Consider the following 12,892-nt stretch of genomic DNA (forward strand, 5'->3'; position numbering starts at 1 on the left):
CATTAACTTCCAAACACCTCTAGAACTTTTCAATTTCCCTGGCTTCATTGTCAAATGTTCATTACACTGTGTTAGCCTTTAGTTCAGGTGCAGTATCTACCTCAGTTTACACAGCTGTTCTCTTCCTTTAAAGAAATGCCCTATTTCTCCTCTCTTCTTCCTGACATTTTTTTCTTTCTTGAATGTTTGAGATAAAATTGTCTGTACTAATCCTTACTTTTATATCTAAAAACTAAGTTAACAAAGGACTGCAGGAAGATCCTGTTCAACAGCTATGTGAATAACAGATGGTTAACAGATACAAGAATTACAATTTTTTAATGTTTTAGATTCTTTTTTCATTCTACCTTGGAGAAAATGTTAAACCTTAAAAGGCTTTCAAAAAAACATAATTTTGCAAATATCTAGATTTTGCTCAGAGACATTTGGGTTTCATTTCATCTTCTCAGCCAATGGATTTAGCAGGACCTCATAAAACTTTCTATAAGAAAGGCTGTCAAAACAGACAAAATTCCATGAGATATTTAATTTTCAATAAAATTGAATCTTGTTCTGAAAAAACCTTCTGACTGGCCTCAGCAACTGATAACAACTCTAACAGATATCTCTTACATGGGAAGATATAAAAGAATCTATATACATTCACCTCAGTAACTCTTTGTTCTTGTAGTAACAAAATCTTTCTTATTCCCTCACCAGGCTCTACATCATCACTTGCAAGGAAAGCAAGGTGTCAGTGCCAAACTCAAATCAATAAAGAGCTGAAGTACCTGTAATGGTGCCAAAGGTAATGTTGCAATTAATCTTTCTTAATTAATGTTTGCTTCATTTCCAGGAAGTCCAGAGGCATACGTAATGGATCTATTTTGCACTATTAAAATACTATGAGAAAAATGTTGCTTTTCTAATTTGGATTACGGATCTGCAAGAGGCATTATGTAGGAAGAACACCACCATGAACCAGTTTGATTCTGGGAAAAAAACAGAGAAAAGTGCAGTCTCTTTTTATTCTCTTTTGCAACTAGGTGCAAAAGCAAAAAGGAATATTGTTCCTGTGCTGTACTTTCACCAGGAGCACACAAATTTGCTGCCAATTCAGTCTAAAAGTAATCGCAGACCCTGGCGACTAGTGGATTTGTGGCATTGCAGAGACCTCTCCAGCTGAGCTCCTCTTGAGGTCCTGAAATATTTGAAGTGGTCAATTAGCATCCAAATCAATTGGAGAGAGTGAATGTTGCTCAAAACTGCTGGACACATGCAAGTTCATGACGGTGATTGCAAGAGCCTCATCCCCATGAGCTCTGTATTCTCTTCAGGGAGAATGAGCGACTTGTGCTCTCTTCTCTAAACACAGGGCACAGGCACCTGCTGCCTTTCTCTCCTACACTCTCCTTTATAATAGTTAAGCTATTACAATCTGGCTGTATTTAACGGTGCTGAAGCTTTGTAACAGCACTGTTGATAATGCTGTTATTTATTGGTAATTTCTTCCATTGTGAACATGGGAATGCAATGATTGTTTGCCTGATGCTTGATTGTGATTTGTCAATATGGAGCTCTCACTTGCCAACAACCAAGAAAGTATCTGATTAACTCTTTTTTCTGTGCTGTTAAACATATTTGAGTCTCTCTGTTCTCCTGCGAGGCCAACTAGAAGGAGGGCTCCTCACTACTTCATTCATTGCTTAGAAACAAAACAGCTGTAGGAGTTCAAATGAATGGTTGAATGGCAGAAACACTGCCATGTTGTTCCAGCACAACACCTTTTGCACCTTGTCATAGCAAAATATGCTTGTATGATGCCTGTAAGCAGCATACTGAAGTTACCACTGTGCAATTTAGCTCCATTGGCTGTCAGAGCTCAGTAATTCAATACAACTCATTGTAAAGCTGCCACAAAGAGAGGCAAACGGATCTGAAATGAAAGACCACCTCTGTAATTTCTTATTGATTCATAATGAAAACTTTCCATTAACATAAGAAAAGTGTGCTTTTCTTAAAATATTTAGAGCTTCATTCTTTATGGTCCTGTGTACTTCTGGAGAAGTCGCGAAGAATTTAAGTGCTACAGGCATCCCTTAGTGTCTCTCAGCATCTCATTGTTTGGGGCCTAATAACAGTACAAATGGTGCAAAATTATTCTCTTCTCAGCTATTTCTATTAAGAAGAAGAAAAAAAGCAGGGAAATTATTCGATATGATATGAAAATGCATTCAGAAGGTAATAGAATCTTACCATTTGAAACTGTAAGAATACTTACGTAGTCAGAATATTCTTACTTAAAATTAGTTTCCCTTATAAAGCTGTATGGAAAAGATACCAAAGTCCAGCATACTAATTACTGATGGGGGGAGCTCGCAGAACACACAAAGACATTTATTAATAGGATTATTTTGTGTGAAGCATTTCCATGGTCTCTGAAACCTTTATTAAGGACCAAATCTATGCCAAGGTTTCCTTTCAAGACCATGTACTTCTAGAGGGACAACTCTGGGTCCTCATATTTTCTACCTGATAATCTCAGGATCTCTGTCAGAAGTAAGTAACTGTATTTTAAGTGGTGACATTCTTGTAGAGTAGAGAGAACCTTGTAGAAATAACAGTTCACGAAAGCTGGTTTTTTTTTGTGTGTGTGTGTGTGGTGTAATTGGTTGGGGTTTTTTAAACATCTGTGGAACTTCAGTGGATATTTTTCTAAGGCTCTGTGCAATACTAACAACTTCTGTTCAAGGTACTGATATTTATGAACACTCTATAAATGAAGTTCTCTAACTCAAACTCACTTTAACAGGAATCTGAGCAGGGTTAGGAACAGGATCAGATATTTTCTTATTGATAAAGAATAGTATTTAAAATATAGAAAAAATCACTCATTACTTACAGCCCAGACTGAGCATTATGTGTAATTCTGAGATTTTCTTATGCATTTTTCTTAATTTATCTTATCAAAATTTGGAAAATTATATATAAATAGAAAAATAATTTGAGAGTGGCAGCATTACTACATCTAGAAGATAATTTCCTTTTGTTAGTCCCATTAATCAAGGTGGGATGCAAACCTAAGCCTACAAATGATCAGTAGAAAAAAAAATACAACAGAAAGCAGACATCAGCTTTAATACAGTGTGTTCAAAAATATATTTATAACTTACCAATATGTTAGTCACTCAACAACTATCCCTCTGTGTCTTTTTGTATATAGAGCTGATAAAAGTATCTAATGAATAATTAATTGAAAATTACCTGCAGCACATAGAAGATTTGGAAATGAAATCAATCAATTGGCACCTGAAACTCATGTTATTAAGTTTCAACATCCAATGATGAAGAAGAAAATGGTTTGTGTGTTCCTCACTCAATGACAACTGAATGTACAACCTAGGTTGGTATTCAGCTCAGTCCTAAAACAGCTTCAAACTCAGAATTAGCATAAGGCCAGTATAATTTCTTCACATTTATGATGTTGCCATTGATACCAGAATCTGGCCATAAGAACACATAGAAAACTCAGATACGATATAGCTCCACTGTAGTCTGCAACCCATAAGGCAATAAATGTTTCCTCCAGAACAGCTTCTAAATTCTCTCACAAATAACATTATCACTGTTTGATGAAGGAAGGCTAATAAATTTTAACAATAACCAAAGCAAAAATAATGCCTTAAAACCCAAGCGAATGAACTGTTTCAACAGGGCTGGATGAAAACCAAGGAAACATTAAGCATAAATATAGTACAGTGCAGTACTTAAAAATTTGTGTTACTTCAATCCTCCAAGAACCAATAAGCTTCCACGTTGTCTCCCCTTTATGGGAACAGAAACTCTCATCAGATCTCATCATATACATGCAAATGCATGATAGAACAATAATATTGACAGTTAAGTACAAAGGATATAAAATTGTATTGTCAGAAAGAATGATTTGGTGGTTTGAAAGCTTTAAATACAATTTCGTCATTCAAAAGCTCTAAATATACACAATTCTTTATGCTACATTAAACCAAAACCAGTGCCCCACCCCCCAAAAATATTGAGGCTTATGTCTTGTGAGGGGTAAGTCTTATCCAAAATCAGTAAGAAAACAGGCATTAATTCTTCAGTTGAGTTTGCAATTTCAAACAGGTCATATTGTTATTATAATGAAATGCATCAAGGGACAAATAAAATTTTTTGGCTCCATCTTGTCCATAAAGATTTATCTTCTTGCTTGCACATTTTTTTTTTCATTGTACAGTATCATAAAAAATGACTAGCACATACAGAATCACAGAAAACAGGCTGGCTGAAACATCATTTAGTCCATATTCTTACAGCAAGGCGGCACTAACTGTCCAAATGCAGTTCCTGGCAGATGGTGGTCTATTTTGTTCTCAAAGAACTTCAGTAACTGGACCTCCACAACCCTCCCTTGCAGTTTGTTCCAGTGTTTCACAACTCTTACATTAGCCAGCAGAACATGTTTTAAATATCAAATTCTAGCAAGAAAAGATCATGGTTTAAGCCATATGTTTTTACTTTCTTCACAATGGAGAGGACAAGTGGATAATTTCCTTTCCCTTTGAAGTTTATTATAAAGACCATAATTTTCTTTTCAGAGTGAATATGCAGAAAAAAGTTACAGAATTAATGATCTTATAGTCCCTCTAAGGACTTAGAAATAACCCAGGTAGCTCTCACTAAATTAATTATTGAACTTTTTCTAATTAAAAATTGTTTGTAAGAATGTTTCCTAACAACATAAAGGAAGCTTGACATGACTAGTGAAAAACTGTGCTTCCACCTTCAGTGTTTGATTACCAAAGTTAGATGAACATTTAAAGGCCTCACAAAAGCCAAAACAAAGTGTGCTGGTTTTGGCTGGGAAGGGGTTAATTCTTTTCACTGTTGGGGTCGGATACCTTTCCAGCTTCCTGCGCTCTGCCACATGGCGGGGGGCTGGGAGGGGCAGGGCCATGGTGGGGGCGGCTGACCCTGACTGGCCAATGGCAGGTTCATTCCATACCATGTGACACCATGACCAGTATATTGAGGGGGTGCAGTTTTGCGGCTTAGGGGCGGTGCGGCATTGGGTTGGTGGGTGGTGAGTGGCTGTGTCGTGTGCGGTTTGTTTTGGTGGATAATTACCCTCCCCCCTCCCCTGGGGTTTTGCACCTCTTGTTTTTCTCCTTTACATTGCATTTCTGTTGTTGTTTCTTTTAATTTTAATTATTAAACTGTTCTTATCCCAACCCATGAGCGTTACCCTTCTGATTCTCTTCCCCCATCTACCGGTGGGGGAGTGAGTGAGCAACTGTGTGGGGCTGAGCTGCCGGCTAAACCACGACACAAAGTTTCTCTGCAGATATAATGCAGTACTTTCTCATATTTATTGATCTCAGTGATTCCAAGAGAGATTTCCCTACCTGGTCATTAAAAAAGCTACTCTTTCTTCCCATTGCTAGTCCTGCAAATGATTTGCACCTTCTATAGGCCCATATCCCTGCATTCTCTCAGCCGCGTTTCAGATTTTGTTTTTCCTAGCACAGTTCCTCTAGGAATTATTGATTTTACATGTGGTCAGCATCAACTGTGTCATGTAACACAGAAGGGCTGGGGACAGAGTGGGAAAGGGGAGATTTAATTTTTTAATTATCTCAAGTTCCAAAAGAGGTGCTGTGCTGAAGCTTTCTGGATTTGTAACTACTGCTTATGCTGCTGAATTCTCTAAATTATGGGCAGTATGAAGGCTCAGCTCCCACCAAAAATAAGAATGCACTCTCAAAATTATTGTTCAGCCTTAATCAAGGCTAGAGTAGTATGGCCTGGCCTGGAAATGGAGCAATGCTTTCCTTAGGCACTACCATAGTGCAAGCAGTAAATTTTTATTTATTTATTTTTGGTCATTACTGGTTCAAGTATAGCCAGGACTATGCTAGTTGCACAGATTTGGAGAAGGAAGAAATTTTGGTCTTGTAATTTTTTCAGAATTTTTTTTATTATTAAGCCACATAGAGAATAATACAGAGTTCCTATCCTCATCGATAGAGCAATTTATAGAGATGACTGAGATTTAGACACCTTTTCCTTTTTTTGTTTTTATTAGTCTAATGCTGTAGTACATTGACACACTGGGAAGTCAAGAGAAGGTCTCAGCTGAAACACTGTGATTGGGTATAAATTGCAAGTCAGTACTTTGAAATGTTGCAAAGAATGCCACTACCTGTATATTTAAAGAGTAGGTGGGTGACAAGTCTTATTTAGGGATGACTGATGTGTACATTTGACTGTTCTACTTTATACTTATTGGAGAAAAGGTTAAAAATACAGATAAAGATTAAACTGAATGGAAGCTGGTAGTTTCCCTGTAGTAGCCACAATAGACACATTTATTGAAAGAGCACACTATCTTTTTAAGAAGTTGTCCACATCCCTAAAAACTTTTACTTAGGAACAATTTACATGAAGAAAACTTTTAGTTATCCTATCTTCACCATCAGTTTGGCTACTTGGCTTATAAATGCTGTATAACTGAGAAATAATTGACAAAACGTCATTTTGCTATTTTAGCTACACAATTATTCCTGTAATACACTACAAAAGGTGTTTAACAACACAGCTAAAAAGCCATTGTATTCAAGAATTGCATTTCTTCTTCAATTTCAGGAGAATTACAGTTTTTCCATATGTCTAAGACTGACATCTTCTAGGCTAACATTAGTGATGAGATATATATATATCATTGGTTATAAGAAGGTGGTAAAGAGACCAAAAACAAATGCAAAAAACCCCACATTAGCAAGCACCAGAATATTCAGTTTTACTTTCTAAGTTGAATTTCTTTTCACTACCTTAAAATGCAATTTCTCCTGAAGGAGGGATCTAAAATTCTGCAGTGATTTTATTCCTGAGCAACATAACTCGCACAGTCTCAGCAGTACTCTAGTCTCTTTCTATATACAATGAATGGAAACCTCAGGCAGCAATGGTTTCAATGTATTGTATAAATCATTCTTTTGGTTTATTATCCGTATCTTCAATAGAAAAAGATTGAACCTATTCACACCAGAAATCCCATCTTTTATATTATAAACACTCTAGTCTCCCTTGGGGAGAAGATGTAGCTTCTGAACCTGTTTGCCAAGTCTTCTAAAGACATGAGGTACAGTCACAATTTAGATACTCGTGATTATTGTTGTGACTGAATTAATCAAAATTTAGGCTTACTACCTGTATCAACTAGAGAAAACCTTTGTGAATCAACATGGAATTACAAGAGCATTATCAGCACAAAGGTAAGCTCTCCCTGCTATCCCATTTAGCTGATTTCCTCCTCTGCAAAGAAAATTTTTAATTTTTTTCATACAAATTATTTGATCCAACAATATCATTAACATTTAACAAAATAGCATCTGTAATCGTTTTTTTTTCTGCAAATACTCTATATATATTAAATATGTTTATTAATAGCTCAGATGAAAAAAACAGAGTACAAGTACTCAGTCTGCAATGCTACACTACTAAAAATAATTCAGCTATTTTAATAGGGTTAGTAAAAGAAGTACAAGTAGCACTACACAATTATGTAAACCTTTGTTTGATTGTTCAAAATTTTCCTGAATTATTTCCATCTAAAACACACTGTCAGATTTGGTCAAGCTGAATGTCAAATTAAAGTAGGTTGTGACTTCCCTAAAAGTCATTGGTTACCAGTTCATTCAGGACCTTCCCTGGTAACTAGTGAACAGTTCAATGTTTACTACAGAAATAAGAAATTATTGTCTTTTGGAGGGAGAGGCTGTTTGTTGAGCAAAATATTTCTGTTCAAGTATGCCTGTATTAAAAGAAAAATCATAATAAAAAAAACCATACCCTTGAAAGAGAATGTATATTTTCTACAAATCTCCCTCCTCTTCTAATAAGAATATGATGAAAAGATATATGACAGCTATTAAAAGACTTTTCCACAGAACTGAGGAAGGTGTAGTTTGTTTATGCACCATCAAATTTCCAAATTTGTCACTGCAGGAAAATGTTGGTTTTAACCATTGACACTTCATTTTCAACTGGTTTAAGCAATGGGTTTAGAAAAACATTTATAAAAATATTGTGATTTTTCATATACACTTTATATTTTTTCATGATTGTTAAGCAAGTAATAAGATAGTAAAAATGACATATCAGAATAATATCATAATGGTGTTGGAATGAATGAATTAGACTCTGATATATTTAATATTATGTATTTCAGATAAACCTTGATACAAAAAGATGGTTTTTTTCAGCAAAACAGCAGCTTTTTTCTATTTTAAAAAATATATATTTTGACTCATTATATCATACTATCCCATTAAGTTATAGTATGCACCATTACTATTTTATCACATAATGAAAAAAAATCATTAAATTACAGAATACTAAAAAAATACCCTGGTTTAAACCACAACTTATTCATAGGTACCTAACCATGGTAGTTTCATTTTCAATATGCCATTTTAGCAAGATTTTAATCTGATCCAAAGTAATTTCATTTCCAGTGAGAAGTTGAGTGAAATGCCATTCTGAGAAGTGTCTGTCATTCCTATGCACAAGTGATCTCCAGGAGCTGGTGAATTTTTTTTTGGTAGCTTTCAATATACCTTAGGGTATTGCTTTGCAGAGCTGCCACTGTGTGCTTTGGTTTAGACATATCCTGAAGTATATAAAATGCATTTGTAACTTTTAGGTTTCTTGATAAAGAAAGAACCTTTTAACTTCATTAAATTGTGCACTTCTGTATTAACAAGACTTACTGGTATTATGGTTTAGGCCTGACTGAAAATATTTCAGAGTCAATAGGAGTAATTTCATTGACTTTAAGTGGGATTGTATCACACACTGGGCAAAACCAATGGACTTGAATTCAATATGGTCATTTCTTCTTATGGCTTTTTTTTTAGATTTTAGCTATTCACTTACTACATTTTCTTATGTGTGCTGAAAAGACAAAGACATAGTATTTTTTATTAATTCCCGTGTGTTCCATGATTGCATCCTAAGTCTTCTGTTGGGCTTCCATTCTTCAAGGATTCATTAGTATTTGTACTGAAGCATGACTGGCATGCTTTTTGGGATTTTTTGGTTTTGTTTTGTTTTGTTTTTCAGTCATAGGATTTTGTGATGGAAAGGTTGTGAATAGTATGGAAAAGTTTTCTTACCCTTTATAATTAATATCCTATGATTTATGAGTAACTCACAGGAAAGCATAAGAATAAAGGAGACAGAATTTTATGGAAATTTCACACTCTGGCTTTCCTGATTTAGAATGATGTTAAGGGTATATAAAGAAGAATATTGCATGATAGGTAACATAAACCTGCTGTGAATTGAAAAGTGTGCACATTTATGTAATTAATATAACTAAGTTAGTTTGTCTCAGTATATAGTTATTTATTAACTGACTCAATACAAAGTTATCTTATTGAAAATGGAAATGAACAGAAAAATGTTTAATTGCAGAAGAAAATATTTAGTTCCTTGAGTGAGAAATATGATGGGGGTTTACTTTTTTCCTTCATTTTTCTTCGGGCCTTTATGTTGAGGGGACATTCATATTGTAACTGCTCAACAGTGGTAACTTGTGAACAAAGAATGATCTGGCATGAAGGGCAATAAGGCCCAATTGTAGAAGGGGTTAAACTGGCTTGAAGCAGGAATGCCAGAGACGTTCCTGTAAGGGAGTAAAGTTTCCCTTGGTGATGTGATAAGAAACAGCTTCAGCAATGTGTTGTAACCATCCTGGAACATGTGCCCTCAGGGGCCACCTTTGGGCAGCAGAGCTGGGCTGGGGGATGGACCCAAGGCCAGGCTGAGGCACGCCATAGTGACAGAATTGGTACTGGTGCAAGTGTGTATAAGCTATTGGCTTATGGTTTATCTTTGAATTACCTTGTTGAATCACTTATGGTGGTAGTAATCTGTTCAGTGCATCATTCCTTCCCTTTTCCCTTTTCCCTTTTCCCTTTTCCCTTTTCCCTTTTCCCTTTTCTCTCACAAACACGTGTTTAATTTGCCTCAAGGGTTACAATAAAAATTCCCCAACAGTGTATGCAGAGACTCTCATTAGATTTAGAAAGAGTGAAATTAACAGTAAAGAAAAGAAGATGGAATGTTTTCTCCTGCTTGGAGCTTAAAAATCTCTCCTCAGAAACAAGTGAAAAAGAATTCTAGATACTCTGCCTTCACCTAAGACAGTCTCCTGCCTTCCAGATAACTTTTCTACCTCAGTTAATTAATGGTTCTAATATTTTCTCTCATACTTCCCATTCTAAAGAAACCAAAATAGACTCTTCAGAAAAACAAAGAAATTAGAATTCTGTTCACTGGTATAAAAGGCTCACTTGGGGTAGTGATTTTTCAAAGTAATTTGGAATGTATGCGTAATAACCAAAGCTCACTGTAAAGGCTCAGAAATTAAAGATGAAAATGATCAGATACATACCATATACTTGGGTTTTTCCTTGAACCTCAGATTTGCAGGATGAAATACACTTAATGTGAATGCAGGTTGAGTTCATGACTACTTCAGTGGATTTTTTCAAAATATATAATCCATTTAGTGATCACAGAATCACAGAATCACAGGATGGTAGGGGTTGGAAGGGACCTCTGGAGATCATCTTGTCCAACCCCACTGCTTCAGCAGGGACACCTAGAGCAGGGGGCACAGGAACTGTCCAGGCAGGTTTCGAATGTCTCCAGGGGAGGAGAATCCGCAACCTCCATGGGCAGCCTGCTCCACTGCTCTGTCACCCTCACAGGAAAAGTTTTTTTCATATTTAGGGGAATTTCCTCTGTTCCAACTTGTGCCCATTGTCCCTTGTCCTGTCATTGGGCACTACCGAAAAGAGCCTAGTCCATCATCCTGACACTCACCCATTAGTTATTTATAGGTATTGATGAAATCCCTCCTCAGTCTTCTCTTCTTGAGGCTGAACAAACCCAGGTGTCTCAGCCTTTCCTCATAAGAGAGATGCTCCAGTCCCCTGATCATCTTGGTAGCTCTCTGCTGGACTTGCTTGAGCAGTTCCCCATCCTTCTGAAACTGGGGGGCCCAAAACTGGCCACAGTACTCCAGCTGTGGTCTCACTAGGGCAGAGTAGAGGGGGAGGATAACCTCTCTCGATCTACTGGCCACACTCCTTTGAATCCATCCCAGGGTATTGTTGGCCTCCTTTGACACAAGGGCACATTGCTGGCTCATGGTTAACTTGTCCACCAGCGCTCACAGGTCCTTCTCAACAGAGCCATTTTCCAGTAGTTCAACACCCAACCTGACTGTTCCTCCCCAGGTGCAGGACCTTGCAGGAGCTTGCACTTGCTTTTGTTGAATTTCATGAGGTTCCCCTTGGCCCAGCTGTCCAGCCTGTCCAGGTCTCGCTGGATGGCAGCACAGCCTTCCAGCATATCAGCCACTCCTCCCAGCTTGGGATCATCAGCAAACTTGCTGAGGTTACATTCTATCCCATTATCCAGGTCATTGATGAATATGTTGAACTGGACTGGACCCAGTACAGACCGCTGGAGGACACCACTAGTGACAGGCCTCCAACCAGGCTCTGCTCCATTGATCACAACCCTCTGAGTTCTGTTGTTGAGCCACGTCTCTATCCACATCACTGTCCACTCATCCAACGCACACTTCCTTAACTTGCCTGTGAGGATGTTATAGAAGATGGTGTCAAATGCCTTACTGAAGTCAAGACAGATAACATCCACTGCTCTCCCTTCATCAACCCAGCCAGTCACACCATCGTAGAAGGCTATCAGGTTGGTCAAGCATGATCTTCCCTTGGTGAATCCATGTTGACTATTTCTGATAACCTTCTTGTCCTCTACATGCCTGGAGATGACCTCCAGAATGAACTGTTCCATCACCTTTCTGGGGATGGAGGTGAGGTTGATTGGCCTATAGTTTCCCAGGCCCTCCTTCTTGCCCTTTCTGAAGATTAGGGTGACATTTGCTTTCCTCCAGTCCTTACGCACCTCTCCTGCCTTCCATGACCTTTCAAAGATGATGGAGAGTGGCTTGACAAGAACATCCACCAGCTCCCTCAGCACTCATGGGTGCATCCCATCGGGGCCCATGAATTTGTGAAGATCCATTTTGCATAGGTGATCTCTGACCCAGTCCTTCTTGACCGATGGCAAGTCTTCCTTTCTCCAGATTTGTCCTCTCTCCTCTGGGTGCTGAGATGCCTGAGGCCCAGCCTTAGCAGTAAAGACCGAGGTAAAGAAGGCATTCAATAACTCTGCCTTCTCTGCATCCTGTGTCACCAGGGCCCCTTCCTTGTTCAGCAGTGGGCCCACTGCATCCCCAGCCTTCCTTGTACTGCTGCCGTATTTAAAGAAGCTCTTCTTGTTATCTTTGACATTGTCACGGTTCAGCCTCAGCTGGCAACTAAACACCACGCAGCCTCTTGCTCACTCCCCCAACCCCATGGGATGGGGGAGAGAATTGGAAGAGCAAAAGAACTCGTGGGTTGAGATAAGCGCAGTTTAATAATTACAATAAAATTATCATTATAATAATTATTATTATTATAATAATGACAATAATGATAATATAATAAAATGGAAAAGGAAAAAAAAACAGAAAAACAAATTATACAGCCACTCACCACCCGCTGACTGACACTGCCTGTCCCTGAGCTGCGATTGCTGCTTCCCTCCCCCGGCCAGCCCCTCCCAGGTAACCTACTGGGCATGACGTTACATAATATGGAATACCCCTTTGGGCAGTTTGAATCCGCTCTCTTAGCTGTGCCCCCTCCCCCCCCGGCTTCTTGTGCACCCAGCAAAGCATGGGAAGCTAGAAAAGTCCTTGACTAGTACAAGCACTACCCAGCAAGAGCCAAAACATCTGTGTGTTATCTCA

At 38.0% G+C, this 12,892-nt stretch overlaps 1 long non-coding RNA gene across 2 annotated transcripts in view; it reads left to right on the forward strand.

Annotated features, from left to right (window-relative positions):
* The first annotated feature begins 704 nt into the window (after nucleotides 1-704).
* The window catches only part of LOC142058350 (uncharacterized), a 50,415-nt gene continuing 38,227 nt past the window's right edge, over nucleotides 705-12,892 (forward strand). For both annotated transcript variants that reach the window (XR_012660926.1, XR_012660927.1), the window contains exon 1: nucleotides 705-787. This is a non-coding gene — a long non-coding RNA (uncharacterized LOC142058350). The remainder of the gene's footprint in view (nucleotides 788-12,892) is intronic.

Source organism: Phalacrocorax aristotelis, chromosome 6, assembly GCF_949628215.1.
Source record: "Phalacrocorax aristotelis chromosome 6, bGulAri2.1, whole genome shotgun sequence".
Lineage (NCBI taxonomy): Eukaryota > Metazoa > Chordata > Aves > Suliformes > Phalacrocoracidae > Phalacrocorax > Phalacrocorax aristotelis.